This window comes from Lepidochelys kempii, chromosome 7 (assembly GCF_965140285.1).
Source record: "Lepidochelys kempii isolate rLepKem1 chromosome 7, rLepKem1.hap1, whole genome shotgun sequence".
Classification (NCBI taxonomy): Eukaryota; Metazoa; Chordata; order Testudines; family Cheloniidae; genus Lepidochelys; species Lepidochelys kempii.
In genome coordinates this window covers 27,960,930-27,975,718 of record NC_136386.1, presented here as the reverse complement: position 1 = coordinate 27,975,718, position 14,789 = coordinate 27,960,930, and positions in this window count along the sequence as shown.

The following is a 14,789-nucleotide window of genomic DNA, read 5'->3' as shown; positions in this document are numbered from 1 at the left end:
GAATAGAAACAAAGTGGACTGGTACCCAGTCTTCTCCTCTAGCAAATGTAGCTCCTCCCCTGAGGTGTGGCTTATGCTGTCTCCTCCCTTTACTCTGAGATGCTTGGTGTCACCATGTCACAGGCCAGCTGGCTCTTAAAGGGAGTCAGGCTCAGTCTTGCCTGTGACCTAGCAGTTAATCCCCCACTGATCATGAGCTGGACTCAATTACAATTAATGACCCTAGCTGTGGAAAGGTATGGGAAACCTACATAGAGAGGGAGGAGAACTTAATGATGTGGGGAGCATGGGCAGTCCCCAATCTCTGATGAAGGCAGGCTGAAGAGAACCAGAGGGATAAGAGGGAAGATCCTTTCATGGATAGAGAACTGGTTAAAAGACAGGGAACAAAGGGTAGGAATAAATGGAGAGGGGTAACTAGTGGTATTCCCCAAGGGTCAGTCCTAGGACCAATCCTATTTAACCTATTCATAAATGATCTGGAGAAAGGGGTAAACAGTGGGGTGGCAAAGTTTTCAGATGATGCTAAACTGCTCAAGATAGTTAAGACCAAAGCAGACTGAAGAATTTCAAAAAGATCTCACAAAACTAAGTGATTAGGCAACAAAATGGCAAATGAAATTTAATGTGGATAAATGTAAAGTAATGCACATGGTGGGGGGGGAAAATAACCCCAACTATACATACAATATGATGAGGGCTAATTTAGCTACAACTAATCAAGAAAAAGATCTTGGAGTCATCGTGGATAGTTCTCTGAAGACGTCTACGCAGTGTGCAGTGGCAGTCAAAAAAGCAAATGGGATGGTAGGAATCCTTAAAAAAGGGATAGAGAATAAGATGGAGAATATCTTATTGCCCTTATATAAATCCATGGTATGCCCACATCTTGAATACTGCTTACAGATGCAGTCCCCTCAACTCAAAGACCTACTGGCATTAGAAAAGAGCAACTAAAATGATTAGGGGTTTGGAATGGGTCCCATATGAGGAGAGATTAAAGAGGCTAGGACTTTTCAGCTTGGAAAAGAGGAGACTAAGGGGGGATATGATAGAGGTGTATAAAATCATGAGTGGTGTGGAGAAATTGAATAAGGAAGATATTTACTTGTTCCCATAATATAAGAACTAAGGGCCACCAAATGAAATTAATGGGCAGCAGGTTTAAAATAAATAAAAGGACGTTGTTCTTCACTCAGCGCACAGTCAACCTGTAGAACTCCTTGCCTGAGGAGGGTTGTGAAGACTAGGACTATAACAGGGTTTAAAAGAGAACCTCCATGAATTTATCCGGTTAAGTCCATTAATGGCTATGGGTAAGGAATGGTGTCCCTAGCCTCTGTTTGTCAGAGGGTGGAGATGGATGGCAGGAGAGAGATCACTTGATCATTACCTGTTAGGTTCACTCCCTCTGGGGCACCTGGCATTGGTCACTGTTGGCAGACAGGCAACTGGACTGGATGGACCTTTGGTCTGACCCAGTATGGTCATTCTTCTGTTTTTATGAGAAGGTCAGGCTTCTGTGGGGAACACTGAGATAGGATATGTAAGAAGCATGATGGTCCATGGGGAAATGCTGCTAGAGTCCCTGGGATGGAGAGGCAATGGGGAACCATGCTAGGAAGAAGAGTGTCCCAGGAGAAGGCCTTGAGAGGCAGTGCTCAGCTGATGGAGCAAAAAAGAAACTCTGCAGTCTCCAGGAGCACGGATGAAGAGCAGAGAACTTCACTGTTGCCCAATAGGGGCAGAAGCACCATTTGTTTAGATTTGTTTGGTTATTTGGATTTTCATTACCCTGGAAGGGGACTGAACCGAAAGGTGATCTGGCTGGGGAGCTAGGCTACTGATGACCAACTGAGATGGGTCATAACAGGGCCAAAGAAATAGTCTTCAGGGGCTGCCAAAAATGATCCCCTTCAGCACCATGCTCTGACAGTAGAGGGCACTACAGTAGTGAGTGCAGCTTGCTCACACACCAGTATTTGGAGCAGCTTCTCCTTTCTCCTCGTGTGAGTTGGGTCCTGGATTCTTGGTGCTTAGTATTTCCACTTAAAGTGACTCTTCTTTGTGCCCCATCCACAGAGATGCTATCCTTTGAGAAATCAATGATACTACTGCAAGCTGGAAAGGACTGTAAAGCCCAGTATGCAGGGGCAATAAAGTAAATAAACCCCAGCCAAGTAATGATACACCAAAAAAATAGCATAACAGAGGAGGGATCTTTATTGGGAACAGGAAAATAGGATCTGAGGAAGGAAGGGGTTGAGGTTATCTAAGAAGTAACCAACATTTAAAAATAAACCAATTCACCACTTCTGAACACTCAAACTGTTCCAGTCCCAGCTCCCTCCTTGCACTTTCCCGAGGTACATGGCATGGCTGATGCATGTCCTAAGATGGAGTGTTACATTTCTGTGGTGTTGGGTGGCAACGAATGGGAGTCTGGAGACTTGGGTGCTAGTCTTGTTCCGCTGTGCAGTCTTGGGCATATCAGTTCACCTCTGTTCCTCTTTACTCTCCTACCTCTAGTCTGTCCTGCCTGTTTAGATTATAAATTATTGGGGGAAGGGACTGCTTCTCATCATGTCTGTAAGGGACAATCCTAATGGGATCCAAATCTCAGTTGGGGCCTCTAGACACTCCTGTAATACAAATAATAATTGTTGATACTTGCTTAAATAAATAATTGTTGATTGCATTGTTGCACACCTCAATAAATATGTTTTTAAATTGGCTTACATTTTACCTGGTAACACCAAAATCCCCAGTCATGGACCAGGACCCTATTGTGCTAGGTGCTGTATAAACACAAACCAAAAAGACAGTCCCCCCCAAAGAGCTAACAATAACTATTAAAGTATTTTAACCTGGAATTCAGTGTACTTTAATTATTACTGTGACTTCTTTGGTTGTCTTGGCCCAAGAATACTGGTGGCTGAAGCTATGTTTGTCAGTAAATACCAGTCTAGTACTTCACTAATGTTCTGCAGTTTGTTTGTGGAGGGACTGCTTGCTGAGGGGTCACACTGTGCATCATGTTTCATGTTTAATGTTGGATTTCTTTTCTGCTGAAATGTCCTGTAAGTGTGGTGGTGGTGGTGATGAAGTAATCCTTGATAACCATTTTCTCATCCATTTTACTGTAGACCTTTTAAATCCTGATCTTTGGTGTATTACAACCAACTTGCCTGGGTGGCAAGAAAGACTACAATGCCCACGGGCTCTATCTGTGACTCCATTGTATGACTGTTACAGTGCTTCAGGAGTTCTCATTTGTTACTGGGTTGGTGAAATCTAACCAGGTTGGGATGTCTGCCCTTCTTTTTGACAGTCTGCCCTGAGGCTGGCACCCATCGTTGTGAACCATTCCAGACAGCGTGACGATACCATCTACCTTCTGTATCAGATTACTACTACAAATTTGTTAACGAAGTTTTGAGGGCACTAGCTTTTTGAAATCATCTTACTCCAAAGTGATACTTCATTTTTAACCATTTTTCTTATTTAAACTAGCAATAACACAGTGTTGAGCTGGCAATTTACAGGATCTGTTTTTAGACCTTAAATTTCTTGAAAGAAAGCAGGTAGCTTCCTAGAGCTTCTGGTTAGGAGGAGAATTTTAAAACAGTGTAACTAGAATGAGAGTCCTTAGAATGGCAGCTCCCTGGATAGAAATAAACCCAGAGGGATTAGTGCTGCACTGATGAGCAGGTCAGTGCTGTTTGATCAATGGCTGATGTTAATGCGTACTCTGCTTGGTGACCTTGCAGCTTTGCCACTGCAGTACTACTAGTGAGTATCACATATGGGCATCTGTGCAGTCGCTATAAGAGGCCATTGTAAACCTGTGGTATTTCCCATTTTGGAATCTGGCTGGTTTCCAGAATAAAGAAACCAGAATAAAATGTGTTTTTTAGGTGAGTGCATGTGCAATAAAACAGGGAGGTGCAGATAGAGTTTACCAAGTGTTTGTAATTAACGGAAATTATCCACTTCATAGGGGTATCCTTTTTTTTTTTTTTTTAAGTCTTGTTTTTTAACTTGGTGGTGTAATTTGGGAACTCTCTGCATGTGACTGAGGGTAGAATCTGGCCTGCAGTATATTAAAATATTAGTGATGTATACACAAGCCAAAACAAACTCGTCTTAACTCTCAGATTCCAGGCTGAGTTTGCAGGATTGGGACTAGACCTGGTCTACATGTAACCTGAACACTGATTTAACTAAATCAGTTTAGAAACCAGTTTTAGTTAAATCAGTGCAAACTCCTTTTGTGAAGATTCTTTCTAATTAAGTGTGCTCTATCTTGATTCAGCTTGTCAGTATTTGACTCAAGGGGTTTCACTGATTTAACTAAATTGGTTTCTAATTTAGTTAAATTGATGCAACTTTTGTATGTAATCAAGCCCTTAGGAAAAAAATCTTATTTGTAAAGTAAGAGAGAATCTGGGTGAGGTAATATCTTTTATTGGACCAGTTGCTGTTGGTGGCAGGGACAAACTTTCAAGCTTCACAGAGCTATGCCTCAGGTCTGGAGAAGATAATTTGTAAAGCATAAAAACTTGATGTGGCAATATTGTATTTTTCCAACCCCAAACATTCCAAAATCATGAGTCAGGCCTCAAAAAAAATTATGAACTTGGCTTAAAAATCATAAGTAAAGCTCTGCAAATCTGCAAATATCCACTTTATAACCTCAGACATCCACATACGTGGATATCCGTGGACATTTTTGCTGCTTATGTATGGATGCGGATCCAAATTTTATATGTAAAGCCCTGAAAATCTGCAGATATCCGATTTACATCTGTGTATCATTTTTGCAGATTGGATGTGGATATAAACTTTATATCAGTGCCGGGCTTTAATCATAAGCTTAAAAGTACACTTTGGGTTGGGGAGGGTTGTTTTTATTTCACATCTGGTTTTTGAGCCTGTGGCATACTCTCTTCACATTTTTGAGCCCTTGTACGCAATCATGAGGGCTAGAAACTTTCACTTAAAAATGAAAGCTGAGATCCTCATGCAATCTCTTGATTCCAGCAGCTGTGGCTTCAAGAAACATACCAAATTTTGTGAAACTCATTATAAAATCACAAGAGTGGGCAACACTGAGAATAGAGACACAATATATACATGGAACCCTTCAATACTGTTTTTAAAAAGTCTTTTTCCAGAGAAGAACAGATATTTAAATAAGAGCAGAGCAAAAACTGAGTTACTGTTAAGGGAGAAGAGATGTTTTCTGCTGAGATCTGAAAGTAAATGGAGAGCTTGTGAAGCAAAGGACAGGTGTTCCCTGTAATGGACTGTAAAACAGAAGGCTTTCATGTCAATGGTGGTGAGATTGTGGGCAGTGATAAAGAATTAGGCCAGTGCTAGATGAGGAGAAGGGAGATGTGAGGAGATTTAGAGAATCTAAGTCTGAAATAGGCTGGAGTGTGTCAATAAACAAGGAGGGCAATTTTGAAATGGATCCTGAAATGAAAGGAAGGCAATAGGATTGTTTGTGGAGTCTTGATGCAACTGTGTTTTGAGTGAGAAGATGGGGAGCAGCATTCTGCTCATACTGGACTCCGATGACCTGGGGCTCATATAGGGAGGGAGTTAGAGGCACAGATAAAGGTTTGTAGAGGTACGGTATTACCATTGAAAGGATGGATTTTCTAACACTTAAAACATAATTCTGGAGATTATCAGTGTGTTTCTTTATTCTTAGAATTAGGAGATGTGTGGTATCTGTTGTAGTAATTTAGCAAATATTTACTTTTAATGCCTTGTAGTAAAAAGTTGAGGCAGTGACAAATAAAACAAAATATTTAGGGACGGATGGTCACAGGTTTATAGACATGGAAGAAGCCGGTGGAAGAATAAGTCAGAGTTATGATTATGGACAACAGAGGAAAATGGCAAATTGGCAAAAGAAGATGAGGAAGATGAGGATTATGGACAACAGAGGAAAATGGCAAAAGAAGGTTTGAATTGTGTTTCAGTAAGAACACTCTTGCCCAAGAAGTCCCACTTCTGTCTTTGACACATTTTCTTTTAAACTTTATTGTGCAACATTGACAGGATGCGCTTTTGATCTCTTTGTACTGTCACATGAATAAGTTCCAAACTGCTAACTGGGGATACCTTTAGAACTTGATTTTCTCCATGTCTATGGAGGGTGATCTCAATGTATCCTACTGGTCTGAGGCCTGAGAATTCTAGTTTTTAATGTGGATGTAAGACTTAACTTGTAATGCATGTGGTATTTTTAGTTAACAGAGCTTCATATTGACTTATGAGATCATACCACCTTACGTGGGTCATAACACCAGCATTTCATGTCTTATTCTAAAATATGACCATTTGGATCACATACCATATTGTACCCACCTTCCAAACATAAGGTATCAGCACCCTGTTTTTTGACTGATTGGAGATGGAATGAAAGTGTTTCCTGGGATTCATGATGAAACCGACATTATGATGGGTGTTTCCTGTATCATTCAGATGGTGGCAGGGGGTAGTAACCTGAAAATGCTTCATCCCTGTTTTTTTTTTATATTTACGGTCTATCACACACTGTAGGTTGCCTGTAACTAGACTTAACAGAAGATGACATTCATAATACCCTTGTGGTTTCATAGCCCTAGTGAGATGACTATTAAGGCCTGAATTTGTTAGCCCGCTTACTTTTTAATGGATCTCTCCATTTTAAGCAATGGGCATAGTGGTCTGACAAATGTTTCCTGCAACTTTAGTGTCACTGGGGTGGTTAATAGTGTATAACCTAGAAATGAGTGCTTTGACAAATATTTTACATACGCATAAATACTCTCAAATGGTATTTTTTTTATTTGAAATGTATCTTTAAACAAGCTTTATTTTCACACTCAAAATTTTGTGGGTTGTCATAAATATAAAGGGAAGGGTAACCACCTTTCTGTATACAGTGCTATAAAATCCGTCCTGGCCAGAGGCAACATCCTGTTACCTGTAAAGGGTTAAGATGCTTAGCTAACCTGGCTGGCACCTGACCCAAAGGATCAATAAGGGGACAAGATTCTTTCAAATCTTGGGGTGGACGGGAAGGCTTTCATTTGTGCTCTTTGTTTACGTGTGTGTTCTCTCTTCGGACTGAGAGAGGCCAGACAGAAATCCATCTTCTCCAACCCATCCTAATCCAAGTCTCCAATATTGCAACCAGTATAGGTAAGCCAGGCAAGGCGGATTGGTTTATCCTTTGTTTTATGTGAATTTTCCCTGTGTTAAGAGGGAGGTTTATTCCTGTTTTCTGTAACTTTAAGTTTTTGCCCAGAGGGGGATCCTCTGTGCTTTGAATCTGAATACCCTGTAAAGTAATTTCCATCCTGATTTAACAGAGGTGATTCTTTTACCTTTCTTTTTTTTAAATAAAATCCTTCTTTTAAGAACCTGACTGATTTTTCCATTGTTCCAAGATCCAGGGGTTTGGGTCTTTGATGATTTTGTAACCAATTGGTTAGTATATTATTCTCAAGCCTCCCCAGGAAAGGGTGTGTGTAGGGTTTGGAGGGATATTGTGGGGGCAGACGTCTCCAAGTGGTCTCTTTCCTTGTTCTTTGTTTAAAACGCTTGGTGGTGGCAGCATACGGTTCAAGGACAAAGCAAAGCTTGTACCTTGGGGAAGTTTTTAACCTAAGCTGGTAAGAATAAGCTTAGGGGGTCTTTCATGCGGGTCCCCACATCTGTACCCTAGAGTTCAGAGTGGGGAAGGAACCTTGACATATACCAATCCCCAACAAGCAAACCATGAATGTTTTACAATTCCATGTCATGCAAGCTGCCATTTATTGTGCAGGTTGTAGGGAACTGGACATATGGAATCACGGTATTGTATGCAACAGTCAGAATACTAAACTCCATGTTGTGGCTGTTTTCTACGTGTTGCAGTGTCAGGTATTCTGTGTGATGCCAAAGTTGCCCAATCATTTTGAGCAAATGCATCTTCAGCCAAGATTACTACTCCAGGGCCTCGCCATGTGAGATGCTGAATCCATCACTACCTCTGACCCAAAGAATGTTCTGTGTGAGGGGGTCCTGGGTAATAGATCAGTTCCTGCCTTCCAGGCAATAGCTCTCTTTATTGAACACCAGAACAAGTGGTGATCTAAGACTGCAAAATATTTGTACAAACAACCCCTGACGATGGGCTGGTAGGAGGGGAAATTTCCTGGTTTGCATGAGTCAAAATAATCTTTAATATTTTTGCTTGACAAAGATATTTAAATAGTTATTTTATTAGCCTTTCAAGACATGTAGTCAATTTGTCAACCCACCTATATTCAAGATAGGATTTACTTGGCTTCTATTGGCTGGATTTGAAAGATTCCATAATGTATCTAGTATTTCCTAACGTTATTAGAAGTCTTGTGTGGACATGTTTGCCACCCTTTGACTAACTTAATTTTACAGGCAGATGATGACTTATGACTGGATATGTGATAACGCTTGCAATAGTTCATCTACAAATAAAGTACTGCAGGGTCCTGTTTGTTGGGCATCACACTATTACTTCCAGTAGTGATACTGTAATGGTTTTGGGCTATTACTGTGTGATACTGTAGTTTTTCATTAGGTTGACATTGGACACCACTATGACTGAATACTTGAGACAATCTAATATCCTGAATTTAAAACACTGGCTTTTTTTTTTCTCAAGCTGATGCTAGTCTCTAATTTAGTGGAAAACATTACTCTTCTTTGCTTGTTTCTTTATATGCATCTTTTTCCTGTGTAATTCTGAGATAATTTCTCTGTGACTTTTAGGATCAGTCAGTGTTCATGATTAGGGCTGCTGGTTTGTCACAGTGAAGTCCCAGAATTGTGATTTCTTGGTTTTATCCACAAGTTCTGTTTGCTGTGATATGCTGCAGGAAGGCTCTAAGTGGGATGCCCTGCCAAACTAGTGCAGAGGGAAGGCCTGGAGTGGTGGTTGGAGAGCAAGCCTGCCCCACGCTCCGCAGCTTGGCTTCTGTGACCTGTGAGTTCAGCCTGGCTCCTCGCTCTGGGCATTGTGACCTGGTACACAGGGTTGCAGTGCCACTCACTCAAATCTGGTCTGGGGGCCCTCCCATCATGAGAGGGTCCAAACCTGAGCACTGCTGCAACCCCATGCTCTAGTTCACAACGTCTGGAATGGGAACCCAGGTTTAGCCCTGCAGGACACAGGAGCGACCGCTGCCCATGCCCAGGGTGAGTGTGGGGCCAGGCTTGCTGTCTGCCTCTCCCTTCCCACAGCCTTCCATGCTGGGCCAGGATTAGGGTTGCAGTTCTGTGGCAGATGGTAGGTGCCCCTCACTTCAAGTCAATGGGCTTTTTTGATTGTTGTCAGTGAGGCTTCCCCCCTGCTGAGGTTGTTTAGTGCCATTTTTTGCCTGTGACTCACTTCAGATTTGTAGTTGATCACAATCCCCATCGCTGAATTACCATGTGCTTGGTATCACAACTATTTTGTTGTAGTGCATCCCAAATCTGAAATGATTCAAATAATCTTTCAAGCTCATATCTAGGAGGATAGTCATTCAAGGGAGCTCAGTTAAAGGAATTTCCATGGTTCAGATTATGCAAGGTGAGCGATTTAATTTTTGTAATCTACAGACAATCCTAGATTCATCACTTAAATGCTTTATCACTTTTGCTCTTTATTTTTTATATCATCGGTGTCCCATTGTAGCTTTTTTCTTTTTTTGTCACAATATTTTGTCTGTTGTGTTATATTTCTCAGTTATGATTTCTTATTTTAGCCACTAGCTTCTGTGTTCAAATATTTTGAATGCAATGAAAACATTAACATATACGACGTAACACTAGCCTTAGGTGTAAAAGATAATTCATTTGCTGCTGGAAGAGTTCATTTTCCAGCCTGACACTCAAAAGAAACAAAAAGCAGTCTTCAATAGTTGAAAATTTAAAATAAATTAAGCCTATGTGAAATGGAACTAACAGACTGGAGCTACAGTGGACTGCTTAAATTGGATTTGGTTAGCTATAAACATCATTATCTTAAAGCATTCTAGCTTGCCCATGCAGCATGAGCTCTCATAGGCTGGGATGTGATAATGCTCTGCTCTTTTACATTTTTAACTCCATGCGGAGATGCTAAAGCCTGCTGAACACAGTCTTTGTGCAAGCTAAATTAACTATGCATTCCTTGTGGTTTTAGGGCACACTGTGCGAGGTTTATTTTGGGTTGAAATATGCCAAAGATAATGTGTAGTCAAAATATTGACCTGACAGTATATTTTGAGGGGGTTTTGCTCTTCTATGCAGCTTTTTATTTTAATGCCATTGTTCTCTAGCAATAGTTATAAACATAGCTTGTATTCTATCCTGTGAATATTCTTGTGAAGTAAAATTTTAATATTTTATCTATAATGAAGCACAAACAATAAATTATATATGGAAACGTAACATAGCTTTAGACATAACATGATTCATTTTTATAACTGAATTCTCTATAATATGCTATACATCTTTGTTTTTTTTTTGTTTTACTTAAAGTCTGAAAGGCACTAACTCACGCACATTATGTAGTATTGTATTCACTAAATCCTATGAGTAGTGTTACTTGACCTCAATCTTTGTCCTAAGTGGGTTGGGATCAGTCAATAATTAGCGTTCCCGTACCAATAAAACACTTAGTCTCATACACTAGGGACCTTCATAAAATTCCAACAATATGTTAGGTCTGCCAGAGAATAGTCTAATATGTAGACATATACACACATGCACTCAGACATTCAGTTCATTTGAAACAAATAAGAGCTGTGTTCTTATGCCAGATAAAACCAAGCCAAAGATTTTTTTAAAGCATTATTTTATCAATCCTTCTCCCATTGGTGTGTTTCCAAATAATATTACTTAGCATTTATATTGTGCCTTTCATGTGAGGGTCTTAAAGTGCTTTGTGAGGCTTAGATATGATCATATCATATCCCTCTTGTTCACTTCTTTCCATTTTACACGTGTAAACATATGTGAAAGAAAGAATGGAGAAATGAAAGTCACATGAAAGTTAAAGGCAAGAAAGATCAGTACAGTGCACCATATTATGTTTTATTGTATACAGAGACCATATCCCTTCATGTTCTTCTGCTTCTCCCTTCTTTCCTCCCATTTCTTATTTGAGGGGTTGCTTTGGGGATAGATATATTTCAGAGAAGAAAAAAATCATGGTATCTTTTATTTTATAAAATGAAAGGATCATTACACAAAACACACCTATTTCAGAATTACAATCTCTGTGCCTTCAGCTTCCCAGAAGTATGCCTCAAAGTGTGAATGTTAGCAGCTGTGCACTCCAACTAGGACATATCTTTCCATTGCTTTGCAGCATATGCATCTTCTAACTCTTATGGAATACAGGCACATAAAATGAACTCTTGTGGGGTTTGTATTTTTTTAAATTTCAGGTAGCTGTAGCTTGCATTTTTCTGCACAGGTTTCTTTGGCCACTTTAGCTTTTTGCATTTATTTACTTATATGGGTAGGGCTTACTGAGAGGATGTGTCAGGAAAAAGAAATACAATAAACATTTGTATTAATTACTTCATTTCCTCCTACTCCCCACCCTTGTTCCATATGTTTCCTTAGTGCCTCTCTTAATTGCTTTCTCTAAGCTCAAAACCATGTCTTTCATCAAAGATCTCAAAGAATGTTGCAAAGCTGAGAATGACCCTTTTTTCTTTTCTCCACACCTCACCCTTTTACAATATATTTGAAAGGAGAGGGAAGGGCTTTGGAATTGCTCTGATGGTTCTTTACTCCACCTGTTTACCAAAATGGACCTTTAGTCTCCAACTTCTATTCTGGCCTACGTATCATCTGTCATGCCACCCTTATCCCTTGAACTATCTTCCATTTCTTTCTCACCATGTAAACTCCCTCAGTTCCTTCCTTAACATGCTGTTCTTTTGTGAAGGCTTCCAGCATTCATCTCCTCTCTGACCCTTTGAACAGCTATCTGGCATATCGTATATTCTAGTTAGATTTCAACCTCTGGGAGGTGGAGTAGGAACTCTTTCGTGTGTGTGTAAAGCACTGTGTACTCTTTTGCTTGATCATCTATGAATGAGAAAAAGATGAGATGACTTAACAACCTTGGAAAAGGAGGCGGGGGGAACCCAAGTTATTAGACAACGTTTAGCTCAGTGTGGGAAATTATACTCCCTGAGACTACCATTTAGTGAAAGCAGACTGGCTTCAAGGTTCCATTTAGGTAGGGCCTTCATTCTTTAGGCAATAATGTACTAGTATTTGCTTCTGAGACTCCAAGGGGGTTAGTTACAGAATACTGAGACAAGTTTTGTCACCTAGCATCACTGCTTAACATATTGGTTTGTATGCATATTTTCTAGAGGCCTCTCTGAGATTCAGCAGTGATAAAGGCATGAGTGAGACATTTTGGGGTTCACTCAGGCCAGTAAGAGGTTCAGTCACCATCTGCCAGGGTGTCTCATGACTGTACAGCTCTGACCCCAACAGCCTGCCAGCATGTCACAAGTGTTCCCCTGGGTTTGCCCAACCTGGTTACACCTTGCAGGATGACCTTAACACTTCTTGCCTTGAATTCACCTCAAAATCATGCAACTTGCAGAGATCAGTCCCTCTCACAAGACCCTCACAGAGGAAGCGTTAGGTTTGCTGCCTTTGCAGAGACAGTAAAACACCGTAACCTGTTTGGCTTTCTAGAAGCACGCACTTTACTGAACTTACACTGCAGTGAAGATTTATAATGAAAGTAAAACAAGTTTGTATTAACAAAAGAACATGGATTCAATGATACCAAATAGAAGGGATAAAGGTAGAGATGGCTAAAGCAAATAAAAGTGAAAACATATCTCTAAGACTAAAACTTAATCTGCAAAACTTAATCTGCCTTTTGTTCAAGATGGTTTCTCTCACCTGCAGTCTCCTTTCCAGCTTTCACTGGGCAGTGTGGTCAGGCCCCATCACAGAGATCAACTCACTTGGTTCCTTTGTCTCCTAAGGTGAAGGATAAAGATGGAGTCTTTCTGTTCCTTATCCCTCAAGGGATGCCTGTCTTTCAAATCAAGAAGGTCTCCTGGGGATTCAATCTCCTGTGTGTCTATGGGGAGCAGGGGTCCTGTTATATCATTTTTTCTCTCTCTCATTCAGGATAACCCCTTCTGATTTAGCTCGATGGCATTGTTGACCACTAATATGTCAAGTGAGGTAAAGCCACATTCCTTTGTCTCGAGCGGACCTCTTTATCACCTTTACCTAGACGAGGCTGTCTAGTCTTAAACATGTCCTACTAACATCATACAGAGGGAATTCATAACTTCACATATGTTAACACATGCATTTTACAATAATATTAACAAGCAGCATGTTAGCTTTCATATGGTACTCACAACACAGATTTTGTACAAATACTATTGCAGTAGTGTATGAATATAGGGATGCCTAGGGTCACAGTGAGTAAACCAATATAGCTACAAAATCATTTTGAGGTTAAATGTTGATAACCATGTATCTTTTTAAATTGCAGGTGACTTCATCGCCTGTCTCACTCCAGATCATCACTAGGTTATGATAAATTGTGAACCACAACATAATATCATCCATTTCTGGCTATTTCCACCTCAGGATTTTTTTAAATGACTTGGTTAGCATAAAACTGGAATAAGATTCTTCCTTTCCATTTACCACCTACAGCTTTCATTTTACCTACAACAATCAATGTAAATAATTTAAAAATAAATCAACAACCCACAATACCTTCCATTAGACCACTTACTTTCCCTCTTCTCCCCCTACCCCCTCGCATGATCATTATGAGCCCTCAATGCAGAAAAAAGTATTTCTGCTTTGTGACACTTCCATTGCCACTATAGCTTCCCCATCATGGTATTATAATGTTGAAGCTGGATGTGTTGAATGTAGTGACCTCCATGAGTAGTCAGGCTAGGATACTTCACAGAATATCAGGGTTGGAAGGGACTTCAGGAGGTCATCTAGTCCAAGCCCCTGCTCAAAGCAGGACCAATCCCCAATTTTTGCCCCAGATCCCTAAATGGCCCCCTCAAGGATTGAACTCACAACCCTGGGTTTAGCAGGCCAATGCTCAAACCACTGATTTGTGCCCATTTGTGTAATATGTATTTACAGTGATTTATGATTATGTATGTGTTAAACCACAATTACAACACAGAATAATACAGGTTTACATTTGATTTAGTGGACAAAAAAGTTCCAAAAAGGTGCATGAACATTCTAGAGTACATAAATGAATAAGATATTGAAAATATTTTTCAATGTAGTAATGGAACATGGACATTTGATGACAAAAACAAACTGGCTATTGCTATATTTAAGTCTTTATTGTGTGTGGGCAAGGGGCAGAGTAGGTTTTTCCTGTATTATGACAATACAAATATTCAATTATGTGCACACGCACACGCGTGTGTGCGCGCACACTCAATTGTGAATAAGACCTAGTATAAAATATATAAGAAATGTTAAATAAAAAAATCCAGAGTCAAGACTTAAGTAATTCAGCCTCTAAGCTGAATTAAGCCTCTATCATATTAACCAGTTGGTCATTTTTCACATGTTTTAGGTTGCAATTTTAGAAATATCTATCAAACATCTGCAAATACATTATATACTTTAAAAATGTTTTCAAGGCTTCAGCTAACTGTCTTGAAGAACCAAGCCAGTTCATATTTAAACCACATTTGTAAACAGTGTACTTTGTTGGACTGAGCAACAAAAAATATGTTTGTGTTCTAGGA